This window comes from Pleurodeles waltl, chromosome 1_2 (genome assembly GCF_031143425.1).
Source record: "Pleurodeles waltl isolate 20211129_DDA chromosome 1_2, aPleWal1.hap1.20221129, whole genome shotgun sequence".
NCBI lineage: Eukaryota > Metazoa > Chordata > Amphibia > Caudata > Salamandridae > Pleurodeles > Pleurodeles waltl.
The window spans coordinates 1,066,817,792-1,066,839,245 of record NC_090437.1 but is presented as its reverse complement, the minus strand read 5'-3'; positions in this window follow the sequence as shown (position 1 = coordinate 1,066,839,245).

Below are 21,454 nucleotides of genomic sequence, written 5' to 3'. Positions count from 1 at the left end.
GCCTTTTCTGCCCCCAGGGGGGGGCAGAAACCTCTAGGCACCAGGGACCATTTTTTTTTTTTGTTTTGTTTTTTTTTCATTTTTTTTTTTTTTGGTGGGGAGCGACCCCTTAGGCAGGGGTCGCTCCCCTTGGGGGAAAATTATATTTTGGCCATTTCTGCCCCCCTTGGGGGCAGATTGGGCTATTTTGATGAGGCCAATCTGCCCCCAAGGGTGGTAGAAACCACTAGACACCAGGGATTTTTTTTTTTTTTATTGTTATTGACAAAAGGGAGCGACCCCTTGGGCAAGGGTCGCTCCCAGGGGGGGCATATTTTCGGGAAGGCCTTTTCTGCCCCCCCCGGGGGCAGATCGGCCTACTATTAGGCCGATCTGCCCCCAGAGGGGGCAGAAACCTCTAGGCACCAGGGACCTTTTTTTTTTTGTTTTGTTTTTTGTGTTATATTTTTTTTTTTTTGGTGGGGAGCGACCCCTTAGGCAAGGGTCGCTCCCCTTGGGGGAAAATTATATTTTGGCCATTTCTGCCCCCCTTGGGGGCAGATTGGCCTATTTTGATGAGGCCAATCTGCCCCCAAGGGGGGTAGAAACCACTAGACACCAGGGATTTTTATTTTTTTTATTGTTATTGACAAAAGGGAGCGACCCCTTGGGCAAGGGTCGCTCCCAGGGGGGGCATATTTTCGGGAAGGCCTTTTCTGTCCCCCCGGGGGCAGATCGGCCTACTATTAGGCCGATCTGCCCCCAGGGGGGGCAGAAACCTCTAGGCACCAGGGACCTTTTTTTTTGTTTTTTGTTTTTTGTGTTATATTTTTTTTTTTTTTTTGGTGGGGAGCGACCCCTTAGGCAAGGGTCGCTCCCCTTGGGGGAAAATTATATTTTGGCCATTTCTGCCCCCTTTGGGGGCAGATTGGCCTATTTTGATGAGGCCAATCTGCCCCCAAGGGGGGTAGAAACCACGAGACACCAGGGAGTTTTTTCTTTGCGTGAATTTCACGCAAAGGGAGCGACCCCTTAGGCAAGGGTCGCTCCCTGGGGGGGAGGGCAAATTATTTTAGGCCATTTCTGCCCCCCCTGGGGGCAGATCGGCCTATTATTAGGCCGATCTGGCCCCAGGGGGGGAAGAAACCTCTAGGCGCCAGGGCAATTTTTTTTTTGTGTTTTTTTTTTTTGTTGTTTCTTTTTTTAGAGATGGAGAGCGACCCATCAGGCAAGGGTCGCTCCCCTGGGGGGGCAAATTGTATTTAGACCATTTCTGCCCCCCTGGGGGCAGATTGGCCAATTTTAGGTCAATCTGCCCCCAAGGGGACAGAAACCACTAGGCACCGGGGATTTGTTTTTTGGCGCCAATGTCACGCAGTGGGAGCGACCCCGTAGGCAAGGGTCGCTCCGGGAGGGGGGGGGGGGTTTGGGGGGGCAAATTTATTTTAGCCCATTTCTGCCCCCCCCCGGGGGACAGATCGGCCTAATATTAGGCCGAACTGCCCCCAGGGGGGGGCAAAACCCTCTAGGCGCCAGGGCAATTTTTTTTTTGTGTTTTTTTTTTTTGTTGTTTCTTTTTTTAGAGATGGGGAGCGACCCATCAGGCAAGGGTCGCTCCCCAAGGGGGGGGGGGAAATTGTATTTAGACCATTTCTGCCCCCCTGGGGGCAGATTGGCCAATTTTAGGTCAATCTGCCCCCAAGGGGGCAGAAACCACTAGGCACCGGGGATTTGTTTTTTGGCGCCAATGTCACGCAGGGGGAGCGACCCCGTAGGCAAGGGTCGCTCCCGGGGGGGGTGGGGGTTGGGGGGGCAAATTTATTTTAGGCCATTTCTTCCCCCCCCGTGGGACAGATCGGCCTATTATTAGGCCGAACTGCCCCCAGGGGGAGCAGAACCCTCTAGGAGCCAGGGCAATTTTTTTTTTGTGTTTTTTTTTTTTGTTGTTTCTTTTTTTAGAGATGGGGAGCGACCCATCAGGCAAGGGTCGCTCCTCTGGGGGGGGGCAAATTGTATTTAGACCATTTCTGCCCCCCTGGGGGCAGATTGGCCAATTTTAGGTCAATCTGCCCCCAAGGGGGCAGAAACCACTAGGCACCGGGGATTTGTTTTTGTGTGCCAATGTCACGCAGGGGGAGCGACCCCGTAGGCAAGGGTCGCTCCCGGGGAGGGTGGGGGTTGGGGGGGCAAATTTATTTTAGGGCATTTCTGCCCCCCCCCTGGGGCCGGCTGAGCTACAGGCCAAACACCACAGGTAGGCACCTTGCAAAAAACACCTCTGTTTTCTGTGAAAAAATATGTTGTGTCCACGTTGTGTTTTGGGCCATTTCCTTTAGTGGGTGCTAGGCCTACCCACAGAAGTGAGGTACCATTTTTATCGAGAGACTTAGGGGAACGCTGGGTGGAAGGAAATTTGTGGCTCCTCTCAGATTCCACAACTTTCTGTCACCGAAATGAGAGGAAAAAGTGTTTTTTGGGCCAAATTTTGATGTTTGCAAAGGATTCTGGGTAACATAACCTGGTCAGAGCCCCGCAAGTCACCCCATCTTGGATTCCCCTGGGTTTCTAGTTTTCAAAAATGCACTGGTTTGCTAAGTTTCCTCAGGTGTCGGCTGAGCTACAGGCCAAAATCCACAGGTAGGCACTGCTTTTTATAAAAAAAATTGATGTGTCCACGTTGTGTTTTGGGCCCTTTCCTTTCGTGGGCGCTAGTCCTACCCACACAAGTGAGGTATCATTTTTATCGGGGGACTTGGGGGAACGCTGGGTAGAAGGAAATTTGTGGCTCCTCTCAGATTCCAGAACTTTCTGCCACAGAAATGTGAGTAACATGTGTATTTTTAGCCAAATTTTGAGGTTTGCAAAGGATTCTGGGTAACAGAACCTGGTCCGAGCCCTGCAAGTCACCCCTCCTTGGATTCCCCTAGGTCTCTAGTTTTCAGAAATGCACAGGTTTGGTAGGTTTCCCTAGGTGCCGGCTGAGCTAGAGGCCAAAATCTACAGGTAGGCACTTCGCAAAAAACACCTCTGTTTTTTTCCAAAATTTAGGATGTGTCCACGTTGCGCTTTGGGGTGTTTCCTGTCGCCGGCGCTAGGCCTACCCACGCAAGTGAGGTATCATTTTTATCGGGAGACTTGGGGGAACGCTGGGTGGAAGAAAATTTGTAGCTCCTCTCAGATTCCAGAACTTTCTGCCACAGAAATGTGAGGGACATGGGTTTTTGTTAGCCAAATTTTGAGGTTTGCAAAGGATTCTGGGTAACAGAACCTGGTCCGAGCCCCGCAAGTCACCCCTCCTTGGATTCCCCTAGGTCTCTAGTTTTCAGAAATACACAGTTTTGGTAGGTTTCCCTAGGTGCCGGCTGAGCTAGAGGCCAAAATCTACAGGTAGGCACTTCGCAAAAAACACCTCTGTTTTTTCCCAAAATTTAGGATGTGTCCACATTGCGCTTTGGGGTGTTTCCTGTCGCCGGCGCTAGGCCTACCCACGCAAGTGAGGTATCATTTTTATCAGGAGACTTGGGGGAACGCTGGGTGGAAGGAAATTTGTAGCTCCTCTCAGATTCCAGAACTTTCTGCCACAGAAATGTGAGGGACATGTGTTTTTTTAGCCAAATTTTGAGGTTTGCAAAGGATTCTGGGTAACAGAACCTGGTCCGAGCCCCGCAAGTCACCCCTCCTTGGATTCCCCTAGGTCTCTAGTTTTCAGAAATGCACAGGTTTGGTAGGTTTCCCTAGGTGCCGGCTGAGCTAGAGGCCAAAACCTACAGGTAGGCACTTCGCAAAAAACACCTCTGTTTTTTTTCCAAAATTTAGGATGTGTCCATGTTGCGCTTTGGGGTGTTTCCTGTCGCCGGCGCTAGGCCTACCCACGCAATTGAGGTATCATTTTTATCGGGAGACTTGGGGGAACGCTGGGTGGAAGGAAATTTGTAGCTCCTCTCAGATTCCAGAACTTTCTGCCACAGAAATGTGAGGGACATGTGTTTTTTTAGCCAAATTTTGAGGTTTGCAAAGGATTCTGGGTAACAGAACCTGGTCAGAGCCCCGCAAGTCACCCCTCCTTGGATTTCCCTAGGTCTCTAGTTTTCAGAAATGCACAGGTTTGGTAGGTTTCCCTAGGTGCCGGCTGAGCTACAGGCCAAAATCTACAGGTAGGCACTTCGCAAAAAACACCTCTGTTTTTTTCCAAAATTTAGGATGTGTCCACGTTGCGCTTTGGGGTGTTTCCTGTCGCCGGCGCTAGGCCTACCCACGCAAGTGAGGTATCATTTTTATCGGGAGACTTGGGGGAACGCTGGGTGGAAGAAAATTTGTAGCTCCTCTCAGATTCCAGAACTTTCTGCCACAGAAATGTGAGGGACATAGGTTTTTGTTAGCCAAATTTTGAGGTTTGCAAAGGATTCTGGGTAACAGAACCTGGTCCGAGCCCCGCAAGTCACCCCTCCTTGGATTCCCCTAGGTCTCTAGTTTTCAGAAATACACAGTTTTGGTAGGTTTCCCTAGGTGCCGGCTGAGCTAGAGGCCAAAATCTACAGGTAGGCACTTCGCAAAAAACACCTCTGTTTTTTCCCAAAATTTAGGATGTGTCCACGTTGTGCTTTGGGGTGTTTCCTGTCGCCGGCGCTAGGCCTACCCACGTAAGTGAGGTATCATTTTTATCGGGAGACTTGGGGGAACGCTGGGTGGAAGGAAATTTGTAGCTCCTCTCAGATTCCAGAACTTTCTGCCACAGAAATGTGAGGGACATGTGTTTTTTTAGCCAAATTTTGAGGTTTGCAAAGGATTTTGGGTAACAGAACCTGGTCCGAGCCCCGCAAGTCACCCCTCCTTGGATTCCCCTAGGTCTCTAGTTTTCAGAAATGCACAGGTTTGGTAGGTTTCCCTAGGTGCCGGCTGAGCTAGAGGCCAAAATCTACAGGTAGGCACTTCGCAAAAAACACCTCTGTTTTTTTTCCAAAATTTAGGATGTGTCCACGTTGCGCTTTGGGGTGTTTCCTGTCGCCGGCGCTAGGCCTACCCACGCAATTGAGGTATCATTTTTATCGGGAGACTTGGGGGAACGCTGGGTGGAAGGAAATTTGTAGCTCCTCTCAGATTCCAGAACTTTCTGCCACAGAAATGTGAGGGACATGTGTTTTTTTAGCCAAATTTTGAGGTTTGCAAAGGATTCTGGGTAACAGAACCTGGTCAGAGCCCCGCAAGTCACCCCTCCTTGGATTCCCCTAGGTCTCTAGTTTTCAGAAATGCACAGGTTTGGTAGGTTTCCCTAGGTGCCGGCTGAGCTACAGGCCAAAATCTACAGGTAGGCACTTCGCAAAAAACACCTCTGTTTTTTTCCAAAATTTAGGATGTGTCCACGTTGCGCTTTGGGGTGTTTCCTGTCGCCGGCGCTAGGCCTACCCACGCAAGTGAGGTATCATTTTTATCGGGAGACTTGGGGGAACGCTGGGTGGAAGGAAATTTGTAGCTCCTCTCAGATTCCAGAACTTTCTGCCACAGAAATGTGAGGGACATGTGTTTTTTTTAGCCAAATTTTGAGGTTTGCAAAGGATTCTGGGTAACAGAACCTGGTCCGAGCCCCGCAAGTCACCCCTCCTTGGATTCCCCTAGGTCTCTAGTTTTCAGAAATGCACAGGTTTGGTAGGTTTCCCTAGGTGCCGGCTGAGCTAGAGGCCAAAATCTACAGGTTGGCACTTCGCAAAAAACACCTCTGTTTTTTTCCAAAATTTAGGATGTGTCCACGTTGCGCTTTGGGGTGTTTCCTGTCGCCGGCGCTAGGCCTACCCACGCAAGTGAGGTATCATTTTTATCGGGAGACTTGGGGGAACGCTGGGTGGAAGGAAATTTGTAGCTCCTCTCAGATTCCAGAACTTTCTGCCACAGAAATGTGAGGGACATGTGTTTTTTTAGCCAAATTTTGAGGTTTGCAAAGGATTCTGGGTAACAGAACCTGGTCCGAGCCCCGCAAGTCACCCCTCCTTGGATTCCCCTAGGTCTCTAGTTTTCAGAAATGCACAGGTTTGGTAGGTTTCCCTAGGTGCCGGCTGAGCTACAGGCTAAAATCTACAGGTAGGCACTTCGCAAAAAACACCTCTGTTTTTTTCGAAAATTTAGGATGTGTCCACGTTGCGCTTTGGGGTGTTTCCTGTCGCCGGCGCTAGGCCTACCCACGCAAGTGAGGTATCATTTTTTTGGGAGACTTGGGGGAACGCTGGGTGGAAGGAAATTTGTAGCTCCTCTCAGATTCCAGAACTTTCTGCCACAGAAATGTGAGGGACATGTGTTTTTTTAGCTAAATTTTGAGGTTTGCAAAGGATTCTGGGTAACAGAACCTGGTCCGAGCCCCGCAAGTCACCCCTCCTTGGATTCCCCGAGGTCTCTAGTTTTCAGAAATGCACAGGTTTGGTAGGCTTCCCTAGGTGCCGGCTGAGCTAGAGGCCAAAATCTACAGGTAGGCACTTCGCAAAAAACACCTCTGTTTTCTCCCAAAATTTTGGATGTGTCCACGTTGCGCTTTGGGGCGTTTCCTGTCGCGGGCGCTAGGTCTACCCACGCAAGTGAGGTATCATTTTTATCGGGAGACTTGGGGGAACATAGATTAGCAAAACAAGTGCTATTGCCCCTTGTCTTTCTCTACATTTTTTCCTTCCAAATATGGGAGAGTGTGTAAAAAAGACATCTATTTGAGAAATTCCCTATAATTCACATGCTTGTATGGTCACCCCGGAATTCAGAGATGTGCAAATAACCACTGCTCCTCAGCACCTTATCTTGTGCCCTTTTTGGAAATGCAAAGCTTTTCTTGATAGCAATTTTTTACTCTTTATATTTCAGCAAATGAATTGCTGTATACCCGGTATAGAATGAAAACGCACTGCAGGGTGCAGCTCATTTATTGGCTCTGGGTTCCTCGGGTTCTTGATGAACCTACAAGCCCTATATATCCCCGCAACCAGAGGAGTCCAGCAGACGTAACGGTATATTGCTTTCCATAATCTGACATTGCAGGGAAAAGTTACAGAGTAAAACGTAGAGAAAAATTGATGTTTTTTTCACCTCAATTTCAATATTTTTCTTTTTCAGCTGTTATTTTCTGTAGGAAACCCTTGTAGGATCTACACAAATGACCGCTTGCTGAATTCAGAATTTTGTCTACTTTTCAGAAATGGTTAGGTTTCTGGGATCCAGCATTGGTTTCATGCCCATTCCTGTCACTGACTGGAAGGAGGCTGAAAGCACAAAAAATTGCAAAAATGGGGTATGCCCCAGTAAAATGCCAAAATTGTGTTGAAAAATTGGGTTTTCTGATTCAAGTCTGCCTGTTCCTGAAAGCTAGGAAGCTGCTGAGTTTAGCACTACAAACCCTTTGTTGATGCCATTTTCAGGGGGAAATCCACAAGCCTTCTTCTGCAGCCACTTTTTCAATTTTTTTTTAAAAAAACGAAATTTTCACTGTATTTTGGCCAATTTCTTGGCCTCCTTCAAGGGAACCCACAAAGTCTGGGTACCTCTAGAATCCCTAGGATGTTGGAAAAAAAGGACGCAAATTTGGCTTGGTTAGCTTATGTGGACAAAAAGTTATGAGGGCCTAAGCGCGAACTGCCCAAAATAGGCAAAAAAACGCCTGGCACAGGAGGGGGAAAAGGCCTGGCAGCGAAGGGGTTAAGATAAAACATAAAAACATACACATATATATTTAAACAATATAATCCATAGCGCATTACGTAAATCGCCACAGTCGACCATGCCACAATTTGTCACAATACAAGGATATCATGCACATTTATACATAATAAAATATAAAAACCAAATAATTCAATGACTATTAAGAGCACATTACAGCCATCTCAACCCTGAACCAATTTGTTTACTACAATTTGCTAAAAACACATTATGAAAACCGATGTCAATATAATATAATCTCTTGTTTGAGATCGGTACACTGAACAGGTAATGAAAGACAGGATCAAGCAGGGCAAGTTAATCGTATATGACAACATTCCATCTGATAGAAAAGTTGTTTAGAGGGAACACTACCTACCTAAATTCTAAAAAAAAAAAAAAAAAAAACTTGTGGTATTCTATTCAGGAATGGTTCAAACAACATATTATACTTAAATTCGATCACCTGGCCCACGCCTAACACCTGCTCCCTTTCTTAGGGCTGCTCCTCTGACCAGGCATAGTCCTTGCAGGCCCACCTCCAGCACTGTTTGAATCTCCGCAACTCATCCTCTTTCTTTCTGCTCTTTCACTTCTCTCTCTCACTCCCCTGCTCTTTCTTCGGTGTCTCCACCCTCGCGCTTCCTTTTGACCCTTGATGAGTGGGTGATCAGGTGACTAGACTTGAAAAGGAGTCGTTTCTCGTTAACAAATATTTTCTTTCCATAAACATGCTGTGTTGTAGTAAGAAAATGGATACATATAAATTGCTACTTTGGGCATTAATTTTCTCAGTGATCTTTGGTAACCATTTCCATATAGATTTTCCCATTGCTAATGGAGAGAACATTCTTTTATTAGTCTTTATAAACACAGCATAGATTTATTTCGCTGCAGGTTCTGGAACATTCATCATTTCCTCCTGTCGCCAATCAATATTCATAGATTTCTGAAGTCATGCAGAAATGTCGGAATATAAAAGGGTGACAAACCGCTCCTAGGATGGTAATCTGCAGTAGCAAATGCAGTGAACGTTGATAACACGTCTAACGTTATTGATTAATATTGGAATACTCTTCAAAACATATCTGAAACAATTCTGAAAATAAAAGAGAGAAGCATACGTATTGGGTTACTGCTTAGATGAAAGCGAAATGCGTTTATATCACTACCGTTTTCAGAGATCAAATACCACTCCTAAACGTCAGAAAAAAATGAATGCATTGTCAAATCAACTAAGCCACAAAGAAACAGCTGAACTCGAGCTTCATCATACTCAATGCAATTGAACTTCAAACATTTGCATTTTATATGAATTCTGTTGAAAGCAGAATTAAAACGGATGCAAAAGAAAATAGCATGTTTAGTACATGTTTGACAATGTGGTAAATTGTGGAATGTTTTAAATAAAAATAATCTAACTACACAATTAACACAGGGTTGTGTACACCACAAGGGCATGCGACTAAATTATACACTGCCTAATGAATAATACGTCGCATATCACACCCATCTTCTTACTGTGTATTCCCAAACAAAATGTTGCACCTGGTCATCTGGCATTTGAGCTCTGATCCCAGAAACTCAACAACTTCCAGTTACACGGATGCGATCTAGGTGCATGTTAATATTACAGTCATACAAATTACATTTTGCAAGCAGTGCTTAATTTGGAAAATAATGAGTGCTGGTGCCGAAACCGCTGCTCAGAAGCCCGTCGTCTGTGCTATTAAATGTCCGTGCACCGAAGACCACGGCTGCGTAGTCCTTGCTCCAACTCAAGCGTTTAAATCGTCTGCTAGAACACATCCGGCCCTTTTGTTTAACTCTTACAGGTTCCTGCTTTCTCTCTTTTTGTCAGGTTCTTCATCTTTCTCTTCCTCCTTTCTTATTTGTGTGTTTTTTCCTCTCTTATTCTCAGGAAATGTCTGATAATTCCCTGACTCCAAAAATGAGTGCTAGACCCACACCCTCCACTGGCAACCATTGGCTCAAATTAATCACTGTCGGAGAGCCATCTGTAACTGCACAAACATTTTGTCAGGCTGGATAAAATTAAAAAGATTTGTGCAGCATGCTTCAGTGGCCTCTGTTTAAAGGTACAACAATTGGCCAAAGCACCCTTCTCCTAACTTTTTTTCAGGAACAAACTAAAAGAAAATCCTTAGTTGCACTGTGCTTCCTATTTGGGTTGGATAATGAGTCATCTAGAGAAAAAAGAGATTCTCACAGGGGTAGATGGGGAACATCAAGTGGACAGGTATAGGGTTTTTGTTATAACTTAGTGTAAGTTAATGGCCCTCTTAGAAATTGGGCTGCTGATTGTTTGGGATGTGACCCTGGGTCAAGCAGCACCCACAATACTAGTCAGGGCACGGACCAAGCAAACCCCAAATTGACCTGTGCTCACCCCCTGGTAGCTTGCCACAGAGCAGTCAGGCTTAACTTAATGGCACCAGTTAGAATCAAACATTTGCAATGCAATGGGTCTCGTGTTTGCTCGAGTTAGAGCTATTAGCGTTGTAAATTCCTAACTGGACTTTTCTTGCCACATATAAAAAAATTAAAATGAAAATGACATAAGCAAGCCAATGCAAAGCGCCACGGCTGCCATGAGCATGAGCGCAAAGGAGAGAAACAGAAAAAGAAGTTCGCTCGCAGTCAAACGTATCGCCAAACGTGCAATTATCCATGTAACAGCGGTACTCTGCAAGGCAGTAACAAAACCGCCCCAAGGAGATTTCAAACATAAAGCATTTACCATTGATAGCAAAGGATTTTTGAAAGGCAGGCCCATAAACGAGTGACAGTAATGGGCGTGCGGTGGGCATGCTTTAAAGTCCACAGATATATTACAACACGTCAGAGCGATTGCGCCCTCAACCTGCATAAACTGCTAATGCAAAGAATTGGTTTTCTTGAGAGCTCTGTCAAAGCAATGGAATCCAATGGAGGACCGTGAAAGCAAATCCATGACTCTATCTTAGTTACTGATAATCCTGAACATATATAAAAAAATAAAAGGATGCAAAAGAGACCAGGACATGGTGCGCTATGCCCATCTGACATAAAGGAAGTTGAGATGTTCTTGATAGATGGATAGGAAAAAGACTGTTCATGGAGAATGGACTCCAGTGTGAGAAAAGTGTAACAAGGTCAGCATTCAAGCTGCAAACCTGTGCAAAGTATGACATGCCTTGGAGGCAAGAGATTGAGGGGCGACTGTAACAATATGGGACTACCAGGACAGATCAGCCTGGGGAAGCCGGTGGTAAGCCTTGAACAGCTTACAGGAGGTGGGAGGTTCCATAACGCCACTGAAAACCAAAGCAGTGAATTTTAACCACCAAACTTGAGTGACAAGTGCCCACAATGCAGTGAGTTCCCCTTCCTGCTGTCGGTCAGTATCGTCTGCCTACAGGTCACGCACATCTACTCTTACTGGTGCATGTGCTGATCTCAGTGACAGGACAAGAAAAGCTCTAAATATGCATTGTCTGGAAATTCACCCGTGTTGAGAATAATCTACAGTACTATTTAGACAGTACTATTTATTTACCAGTGTTCAGTTAATTAAAACAATTACACAATCAATACACAAATAAAAGATCATAAAATACTAAAAGGACGATTTTAAGTTAAAATATGCAGCTTGATTGTGAAGTATTATAGAATTGCTTGCTGACTAATTGTGCGCGTGTGCCCTAAGCTCTGTGCCCTAAGGCATGTGCAAAATGCCGTTCTGCGAAAAATCACAATTTGCGATTTTTTGCAGCATCGCCTTGCAACCTGGATTTTGCGAATCGCAAATTGCGATTTGCAAAATCCAGGTCACAACGCAAGACATCCCTTTTTTAGCGATTTCTACTTTGTGGTCTGCGAATGGCTTTCATGCATTGCAGACCACTATTTTGCACTCGCAAACGGCCAAATTTACGGATTCGCACTGTTTGCGAGTGCAAACTTTTTTCATACATCTGGCCCTAAGTCTTCATAATCGAAATGATGGGACTGAGTCTTTGGTAGCTTGGACTGTGCTGTAGTTGCATTTATATAGCACTTTACACACCCGATGAGGTGCAGAAATACTACACCCTTTTTAGGACACAAAGCACTTTAGCCCTAAAAGAGACTGTGCACCAAAACCGCTGTTTCATATGGCTCAGTGAACCTAGCCTGAAAAACACATTTCTCAGTCCATCTTTCTACAGGACTGCTCATGTGAAGTGCAGCAACAGGTCAGACCTTCTGAGCCATTGGGTTGCCAGACCCAGTACTGGCAGAAGAGCACTTGTCCTGCCCTATGATTTGACTTCACAAATCAGTGCATTACGGGAGCTATCCTGTTGGCTGCATCTACCAACAAGCACATCTGAAGCCAAGGATCTGTATAAGAAAGTCTAGAACCGAGCCACTGACCTGTGGACATGACATGACATGTCCTAAAAAGAAGGATCTTGCTCCTAAACACTGCACACTAGGAACAAGGTATGCACCCCTCTGAAAAAAACATTTCCACTTCACTAACTCAATGGAATGAATGACCGAATAAATGAATAGATACATTTTCATATAAAGCAAACGAGGCTGGTGTCTGCAGTCCAACTAACACACAGTTTAGCCTTTGAAGTGAGGAGAAGCTTCTAGAGGCATGCCTTTGAAGTGCATAAATGCCTGGCATTTATTGCCCAGGCTGCAGACTAACTAACGGTGATAAGGATAGTACACAGCCTTTTCAGGTGTGAGTGAGGCTGGGCCCCGCTCCTCCCACCCATCCTGCCAGTGATGGTCCAACCAGTCACACCTAAGCTCCAATTGTGTGTGGCTGTCTGGGAGGAATACACAAAGGCCCTCATTATGAACGCGGCGATCGAAACTTGCGTGTTCATGCTAGAGGTCAAACTACTGACCGCGAGCGCCCCCGGATCCCTGCTGGCCATATTAGGAACATTCCTCTGGGCCGGCGGGCGGAAACACTGTTTCCGCCGGCCGGCCCAGAGGAATGCCTGCCCGGGACATTGATGCCGCCAATGCCTCTGTGCGGCACAGCAGTGACCTGCGCGATGGGGCACTGCACAGGGGCCCCTGCACTGTCCATGCCAACTGCAAGGGCAGTGCAGGGGCTCCCAGGGGTGCCCCGGGGCACCCCCTCCACCAGCCTTTCCCTGTCGGGTTTCCACACCAGGGAAAGGCTGGAGGATTAGGGATCATTATCCGAGGGGCAGCACTGCTGCCCTGTCGGATAATGATTCCGACCACCGCCAGGCTGCCTGATGGAGGCAGCCTAGGGGTGAGTGAGGGCTGCCGATGGTGGCCCTCATGGTGTTCTTTATGTGGCGGTGTGGCCCGCCATGCCAGCTGGCGGGTTTTCCTGCCACCGCAGGCATGGCGAGCCACACCGCCAAGTACATAATGACCACCATAGTCTAACTGCTAACTACACTCTGTCAGGTGGCCAGAGACAGGCTGCAGGCACCAAATAGCTAAGGGAAGAAAATGCCAACTTTCGAAAAGTGACATTTTCAGAATTGTAATTCAAAATTCAACATCACCATTTTAAGATGTTAAATTAGGATTCCAGAGACACCAAACATGACCAAATGATCTCTTCCTATCTAGAAATTACACTCATAAAATGTAATAAGACAACTCCAATGTTATCCTTTGGGAGCGACAGACTTTGCAGTGGGGAAAAAAGAATGTAAGAGTTTTTCACTACCAGGACATGTAAAGAAAAAAACATACATGCCCAAGTTTCTAAATATGCTGCATCTTGCCTTTTTGGCTGTCCAGGACTGATATATGTAGTAAAAGGAATGTTTGGGCCTGCAAAAGGTTTACTTTGCCTGGTCATTATGGCAGGTAAAAGCTGCACACACAGACTCTGTTATGGCAGGTCTGAGACATGTTTAAAGGGCTACTTAAGTGGGTAGCTCATTCAATGCTGCAGCTTACCAGTAATATTTAATTTACAGGCTCTGGGTGCATATAATGCACTTTACTAGCATCTTATAGGTAAACTAAATACACCAATTTGGTATAAGCCAATATTACCATGTTTTAGGAGGAGAGAACAAGCACTTAACACTAGTTATGCGTGGTAAAGAGTGCAGAATCTTAAGCCAGCAAAACCAAAGTCAGCAAAACAGGAGGTCTGAAGGCAAACAGTTAGGGGAAGCCATGCCAAGGACATCAGGACTAATTGGCCCTAATACTGGCATGGCAGAGCATTACAAACAAATCTGCTGAGAAACGTAGCTCAGATTCCCTCTCCTTAAATTGGCTTGCAGATATTCAACATGGTGATGGAAGAGAAATTGAGCAGATCAAACCCCAGATCTCATCCTTTGACAAACAAAACTATTGCCAAACCTAAAGAAGACATGGAGACATTTGTAGTGAAAAAGTAGATCGAAGAGATTATTTTTTTCTTACAAAAACATGTTTTTTTCTGCCAGATTATACTGTTTTCTCATTGCCAGATATTTTACTGCAGGTGTATAAGAGGTTGCCATAAACCTATAGATTTGTCTGATCAAGGGTCTGGTACTAGTAAATGAGATCAAGAATGATAGGAGTAATAGGGAAATGGCACATTGGATCATACCACATTGTTAGAGTCAACGTTTGATGAATAAGTGTAAATATTCCTTTTCAATAAATGAATAAATTGGACATGAGGAATAAAGTGCATAACACTTTCAGTCACTTACTAGGAAGATTAAATGTTGGAGCAAAAGGATTAATAAAGATCACCTTCATCTCATCTAAGCAAGCTTAGCACCATTATTTAGCCCCTCCTCCCACTCATGCGTCATTTTTTGCACAGGGGGATAAATATAGGGCTATAGGGATAGCACCATTTTTTGGATATGAACGCTTGCCTTGCATCATGACGCAAGGTAGGTTGACTCATCCAAAAAATGGTGCAAACTCCTATATTTTGACGTTAGATGTTTCTAACATCAAAATATGAATATGTAGTTGGGGTTGCGCAGAATTTGCATAAAAAAATGACACAAATGCAGCACAAAAAAAGTATAAATGTAGGCCTAAATTGCCTAGCAAATTCCATATCCATAGTGGACCTCCAATTAGTACTGCATTTAACCAACTAGAGAAATTGCACTCAAGGTTAACACACATGTTCTTTACACCTAGTCATCCTATAGTTGATAATGTGCTTATCCCGCTATTGCAGCACAAATGTTTCCTAATTCTTATCAAAGCCAAAAGCTGCCTTAGTTAGTCCCAATATTGCAAATCATCCCTCTAGAACACAAACTATGGACTTTAAAAATTGTCATTCTCCAAGCCGCCTTTTTTTAAATTTAATAATGAGTACCCAATGCACTCCTGAATTTTTTTTAATCATGCCTAGGTAGCGGACCATATCTTATTCAGGTTTCTTCACTATTGGATCATTCTCAATGTAGCCCAGGAGTTTCTGTTGGTCTGCTACTGCTAACATGTACCGTGTAGGGAGGCATGAGAGCTGTCTTGCTTCACCTCTTAAGCAGCAAATGATAGAACTCCTGCAGGATTGAATATTTAGAATTCATAACATGGGTCTTAACCAGTACTTCTTCAACGCTGTTAGGTGCAGATTGCATGCATCAGTGATTCCCCTGATTGAATGCATTTTGCTTGTTCATTTCTCCTTTTCAGCAACCAAACCAATAACTTGAGGTAATCAAATCACATCACCATCTCATTAGTCTGATTTTAACCATGATGTGGAACTACCAACTCAGGAAGACTGGCAGTTTTGTTGCATTTGTCAGTACAGAGTATTCTATGAAGCAGGTGAAGGTCAGCAAGGTGTCCTCAATATTGCAAGCCCTTTGGAACCTGATTGGAACAAAGGGAACCGTTGTTTCTTATTAGACTATGCTTCAAGTTCTCCATTCAGCTTCTACATCTAGGACTGCAAATATTCAGTAGTTGTTTGGCTATTAACAGCAACCCTTCTTCTAGATTGGTACCAAGATAGTCCCCTCCAGCTATTGGACACTAATCTACTACAAAAACGGTTAGCGTAAACAGATGTTGAAATAAGGCTCACAGAGAGGCATCTGATTTAGGAAGAGTGGCAGGCAATCCATTTAGTTTATTCCTCATTCTTAGGCTACATCATTTGCTTTCTATATGTACGCCTAAGGAGTTTGATCTTTTCTTTCAGCTCCATGTTAAAGCCCTTATTCCTTCAATGTGTGCACATTTGTATTCATTTCAGTCCTTGTTTTTCTTGCTTCCAGCCCCCAGTCATGGAGCTGCTCTTGAAGGTTGCTGGAATACACTTAGCCCACCTTGTCATGGCCCTTTTGTTACTATGCAATTCAGACCAATTACAGGTGATTCAGTTGAGGGGAGCCATAAAGGGTTCAGACACCAGAGGCCAAGGGATTGAAAGTTGGTTGTAAGTAGAGTGCCAAATTCACACCAATTCCATGTGATTCGGTTGAGGGGGGCCACATCATTTTGGATCTCTAGAACATGTTATCTTGTGGGTATATGGGTTATAAGAGATGGCACAAGGTAATACTGCATGGCCTCTTGAGATTTTTGACATTATTTACAAATTGGAGATAGGGTGGAAATGATCTATGGAAATCAAGGCGTAGTGTGAGGTGGCTAGTCTGTAGGGATATGCATGAGTATAGGCAGCTAGGGTGTCACTCTTGGTTCTACTATTCAGACACTAGAGGCCAAGGGAGTAAAAGTTGGTTGTAAGTAGAATCCAGAAAAAGTATTTTTTCTGGTCTAACTGAGTCATGCAGGGGATTTTCCAATTGATGTTCTCTCTCTCTTTCCATTGCTCAGAACTGCTAGACTCAAGTTAGTTTGAGTTAAAGTTACCACTTATTTAGTACATAGCATCAATATACTCTGCATTAAGGGTATCCAGCCTTTCCAAAAGAGTTCTTGCTGAGTCCTGCTTTCTGATCCCTGTGAGGTGGAGATATATATTACAGACTATGGAAAGGTGACTACGCAATAAACCTTCAGTGTGTTCATGGGAGCCCCCATGGTGGCAGCTCCTGGGATCACACATGGATCACCAATTGGCAAGGAGTGATGTCTACATATAATGATCATTCAAGGTGGCAGATGTAGTTCGCTCTGCCAGCTTGACAGATGGAGGGAAAACTGTCAGACTCAAAACTAGGTCCTAAATATGTAGACTTGCTTGATATTCCTAGGGATATTAATTCTGTGGAGGTTAGACAGGATATGCCAAACACAGACATTTAGTTTATGTTGGGCAAGATAATTAGGAAAAAAGTGAATCTTGATTATGAATAGAACATTTGGGAAATGTCTGACTGGGGCCTCGGTTTCCACCCACCAGCTTAACGGGAAACAGACTACAGAATTTTTTTAAGTAGACTGTGTAGTTAAACACAATGGAGGCATACCATTTGGTTACTGCAAACATCTTGAGATCTCTTGAAAGTCAATGGGCTTAGGAGATTGTGAGGCACTCACTTTCAGATGTAAACTGAATAGCAACACTATTTTCAATACTCTTCTGATTTATAGGCCTCCAGGACCCACAGCTAACTTCTGATGTCCTTAAGCAAGGTTATTGTATACTGTATACAATACTCTAATTATACCATCCTATGTTCTTCACCTTCCATTTGAAAAATTCACCAATTAAGAAACTGAATAACTTATAGACAACCTGAATTTTTAAACTCAGACAACTGGTGAATGTTGCTGCACACAAGGTGGGTCACACCTAGAAGGTGTTTTTCAAGCCATCCAGACTTGCAGTTAGAAGCTGTGCTACTAAAAGGTTGGTCAGGCCATAAAGCCATTGGTTTAAGTTTAAGAATCCCTGTCCTGAATTCTCCAACTGGCAGGACATTGCCTGCCATAAAAACTCTGGAATGGAATACATTTAAGAGAAAGGAACATACTCATATCCTGGATACTACTCAACTAAATATGCTGATTGGATTAATTTGCAGTTGCAAACAGTGCCCTGGTTCTTTTCAAATCTTAGGGAGTTTAAACGAAAATGTAATAGGCAAGAGAAGATCTGGAGAAGTAGCTATATCCCAATGGAAAAAGGTAAATATAAATAACTCATTCAAGATTTAAAAATATGATTATCAAAGAGAAAACCAATTATTTTAGTGATCATATTAAACTAGCAAATAATTCAACAAGAAAACACTCCAAAACAGCTACAGTGCTCTCTATTCCCAATTCAACTTCTTTAGTGACTACAATCCAGTCGTTATGTGACAGTTTAGTTAATTTTTTCAGAAATAAGGTTGGGGTAATATATAAAGATTTTGATTCGAGTCTCAACACTATTTCTGGTTCTTCTGGTGAAAAATCAATAAGGCTTAGCAAACAGGAGCTCAGAAAGTTTCCTCTTCCCAGGGAAGATAGAGTGCTTGAACTTATAACTCTTACTAAATCAGGAGCTCCCTCAGGCCATTGCCCTCAAAAACATTTATGAGACATAGCTGAAATGGTTGCACCCACTCTCATGAAAATATTGATTAATGTCATTACTTCTGGACAGTTTCCTGATGAATGGAAAAAGGCTTCCATACTTCCTCTGTTGAAAAGCCCTCTCTCAACCACAAAGAGAAAAAATATTACCATGCGAACGCCCTACTACCAACGCTGCCAAAAATTATTGAAACACATCTTACCATCGCCCTTTTGGAATTTCTAAACAGAAATGAAATACTTAATGGAGTTCACCATTGGTTCAGATCAAACCATAAAACTGAAACAGCTTGGTGGTAGCCACTGAGGAGATCAGAGCAATGGTCAACAGTGGTGGTAAGACTGCAGTGATTGTTCTAGATCTCTGCAGCCTTCAATACTCTGACCTAGGCTGTCCTCACAGATTGTTTAGTTATTAGGATCTGTGGATCAGCCTTGAGCCTTGGCTCTCCTTCGATCCTTTCTCTCAACAGAGAGCAGTCAGTTTCCTCTGTGAGTTTAGGTCAAAACCCTTTACTTTGCCTTGCGGTGTCCTTCAAAAGGTCATCATTTGGTCCTGTGCTCTTCAATATTTATGCAACACCTCTATTAAAACTAAGTCAATCCTTTACATTTTTCCATGATTGCATATGCAGATGACACTCAAATTATAGTGCCCATTTTTAGCAATATTGAAGAGGTTTCTGAATGCTTGAACAATTACATGTGCAAGGTCATCAAAAGCCTTAAGTTAAATTCTGGCAAAACTGAGTTTCTCCTCTTTGGTAAGAATACCTCATTTCTGAATTCATCTTGATGGCCCCAGTCCCTTGGTTCTCTCCCTATCCCAGTCCGGAAAGATAGAAACCTGAAGGTGATCTTCAAGGACAAACTTAATTTTGAAGATCAGATTAGCAAACTTGATTTTGAAAATACTGAAAAAAAGTCTCCCTTTTATCACATTTGACTTGCAAAGGTCAGTTGTCATTGAGCTGGTACTCTTCAGGCTTGATTATTGTAATGTCCTTTACCAGGATGTTCATCTATGCTTCTTAAATAAATTCCAGCCTTTACAGAATGCAACAGCCTAGCTCTAAAAGAAAATACCTATATTTCAATCAGTGTTCGCGTAGAGCTTCATTAGCTCCCTACCAATAAATGAGTGGCATTTAAGGCATTCTGCACAGCACATACATCTCTCTATGGGATAGGCCCTGAGAAGTTTGGGAAGAGATTTATGTGGTACATTCCAAGGAGATCCTTAGGTTCAGCTGCATCCAGAACACTTACTGTCCCCAAATGTAACAAAGTTTTGTGAGGTGGTTGGAGCTTTGTTTACTCCACTTGTAAGTTGTGGAATAAACTTCCTTTTCGAGTTCTTTAAACCTGTCAGATGTTAGAGCGAAGATGCCTCTGGGCATTCGTCACATTAAATACATTTTTAGTAATATCAAAATCAGTATAAACTCTGTGCACTTTCATATTATTAAACAAGAGTAAAGTGATGGTGCTTCTCTTTTCAACTTGACTTATTTAACAAGCCTAAAAGTCCATAGTATCTGGTATAGAAAATGGGCCCAAGATCTGAGAGTTAAATGCCATTTGTGGACTGCAGCACTTATGGTGTAATTCTCTAGAGTGTTGGTGATTATATGGCTTCAGGCCTGTCCTATGTAGCCTGGAAGCAGCAGCTTGGATCCTGCTGCACACTCCTTTCCAAAAACACCCTTTTGATAGATAAGAAAACCTGATTTTTCATGTTTAAATAGGTCTCCCGGAAGCAGACATTGCCTCCCACAAGGACATATTTGTACATTTAATACAAATTCTATCAGATGGTAATTATACATTTTTACTAAATGTATGTTGCATGTAACTTTTAAAAAAATGGTATACCATGCCTGAAGCTGCTGGAAGTTATTTTGCATTAGCCCTCCAGCCACAACCTAGACTATACTTGACCTGAATGAGGCTTGAAAAGGTGTGAAAACAAATTGCTTCCAGAGTAGAGACAATGCACGGAATGTGGGGAGATGTTTTCTTGCCCTTGCAGGAGGATCAGTTAGGGTGGACCCAGGAAATTAATTTATTTCAAAGGTACCTGCTCTGTCACAAGTAAATGTCAAGTGAAAACTGAAAAGGACCCAGCCTTTGTCCTCATAGTCAGGGTGGCACCAAACACAGTCAGAGGAAAGCAACCCCGAAAACCGGTTTTTGGTGATCAGAGGAGAGGACTGCTCATTGCCCTGGCCACACCTCTGGGTGGACAGACATACCCTGCCTAAGTAGGTAGAGTTTCCCCATCTTGAATTTTGAGATTGAGGGTCACTTGAGGACTGTTTGCTGTAGAGCCAAAAGGAACAGTTGAAAAGTGGGTGGGTTTGCCCATTAGAATTTTTATCCCTCTCGTTAGGGAGAGCCCAGCAGACATCCCCACTAAGTAGTCTGTGCCAGACATAAATAATGCACAAAAAGGCATAATCGTTAGAACATGTATTGGACCTGCAAGTGATCAATATGGAACTGGACCAGCTTACCAGTTGTCTGTGACCTAAAAAGATTCCCCATAGGACTAGTCCTGCTTCCTACTGTAGAAGGGCTAGTTCCCTGACCTCTAACTTGGCTACTGGGGCACAACAAACATCATGAGGCCTTTTTCCTGAAGTACCCAGCTGACCAGTTGCACTAGGACTGGCCTACACAGCACTTTGCTGTTGGCTGCTTCCTGGCACTGTGACAGTCTCTAAAACAGGCTTCTCCAATGAATAGCTTGTGAACTACTAGTAGCTCTACATCTGACTGTGAGTAACTCCCCTGTTTGCAGCCCAGTCTACTAAATTTTAAACTTTTGTTTAATTGAATTAATATATGTATCCCAAAATTGAAAAGTGTGTATTTGATAAGAAAATGTGTGTACTTTCAGAGCCCATAATTTCCAGAATGTATTTAAAGTTGATATCTGAATGATAAATCATGCAGCCTTGGGGGATTTTTTACTAATAATAATATCTTGGTGCAATGGGGAATTGCTGCTATGGTGGTTATGCATTATTATGTGTTAAAGGCACTCCAACTGACTAAGCATTTTTACATTATTGCTGGCAATCCTGTACTGAGTTGATCAGGGCTGGTAATCTTGAGTGGGGTGGTCACTGATGTAATCTTGTCAGATTTGCACAACACTAATAATACTAGTAGCACTTGTTAGTAGAAAGGTCCAAGAACCCTGCACTAAAGATCAAGGCTCCCAGCACCTCTGAACAACTAAGTGTCATTCTGTGGTAGGACTCAGAAAAACGTCAGTGAGAAATCTCCAAATCTCCATTGGGACCAACCTACTTCAATTAATAAGCCTTTG